Source organism: Stegastes partitus, unplaced genomic scaffold (genome assembly GCF_000690725.1).
Source record: "Stegastes partitus isolate 25-593 unplaced genomic scaffold, Stegastes_partitus-1.0.2 Scaffold540, whole genome shotgun sequence".
Taxonomy (NCBI): Eukaryota; Metazoa; Chordata; class Actinopteri; family Pomacentridae; genus Stegastes; species Stegastes partitus.
The window spans coordinates 149,300-150,770 of NW_007578271.1; positions in this window are offsets into that span (position 1 = coordinate 149,300).

A 1,471-nucleotide genomic window follows, 5' to 3' on the forward strand; every position below is an offset into this window, starting at 1 on the left:
TTGACGAACTTTGTTTGTGAACCAGAAATGAGTGAATTGAACCTTTTTTTGTTTTTGTTGTTGTTGTTTTGTTTTAAATGTTTTTCTCTGTTTCCTGAACTCTAAATGATTTTTTCAGGTTTCCTCAAACGACCGAACCTTCAGTGGTTCTGATCCGCTCCGCATTGATTTAAAACGTTTAAATTAAACCTTTAATTTGAGCCGCTTTAGTTTTTTCTTTAGAAGAATTTAAATGTTTTATTTTCCAGTTTAATTTGATTCTTTGTTTAACTGAAGGAACTTTTTTTGTTTTTAAAAGCTGCTGATTGTTTGAACCTTTTTTAGATTTTTAGATGAAACCTGAGCAGCAGCAGAACCAGAACCAGAGCAGATGTGAGTCCATCACCGGGACATGAACCGGTTCTGCTTCATGGTTATTTATGGAGATAAAACCCAAACGGAACCGGGTCATCAGACGGTCCGGGTTCGTGTGTTCTGAACGAGTCGCTGCAGCTTCAACAGGATTTAAATTCAACAAGAATAAAAATCATTTGCTGACTTTTAATTTATGAAATGAACGATCTAAATATTTTCTAATTAACTGATTGAATTAAGACTCATTATGCTGTTAATTGTCTGACTGCTCTAATAATCAATAATCAATCAGCAGTCACCGGGTTTCTTCTGCTCGGATCCGTTCTTCCCTCCGTCGGCTCTCATTGGGTCAGAACGCAGCAGAGGGACGATCACGGCGCGGCTCTCCGGGCTCCGGTGGCTCCGGTGGCTCCGGTGGCTCCGGTGGCTCCGGGGGCCGGCGGGCCGGGACCAGGAGCTCCGGGACTCGGAGCGACTCGGCGCTGACACGAGTCCGGATCGAATCTATCTCCCGATGATGAGCTCAGTCCGGGTCTTCACTGGTTTGCTGTTTTTAAACTGTTGTCTTTTATTTTCGTTTTAAATGTGTTTCATTCGAATTAATTTCAAAATTAATGAATCAAACTAAATTTCGCTTCCGAGATAAATAAAATATTTTTCATTTCATTTTTTCATTCAGTTTGATTCAATTGATTTTGTTGCTGCAGAAGTTTTATTTCATCAGTTAGAAATAAAACAATAAAACCAGAAATAAAATAAAACCAGAAATAAAATAAAACCAGAAATAAAATAAAAACGCTTAATTTTCATTCAGATTCTTTCTGTTTTAAATGTTTGATTTCTTTTTTCTGCGTGTTTCTGGATCTGATTTGTGATCTTTGCTTCACGTCTGTTTTTATTTGATGACATTTGTTCTGTTTCATTGATTCTAATCTTCTGGTTTCTGGTTGATTCGTTTGTTTTTCTAATGTTGTAAAAACGTTATTTTATTGTTTCCTTATTATTTATTCTAACAAAATATTAGAATCCAGACAGTTTAATATGAATCTCTAAAATCTGTCCATCAGTTTAATGAGTTTTAATTAAATCACCTGTTTAGCTCTAAATCATCTCTTTG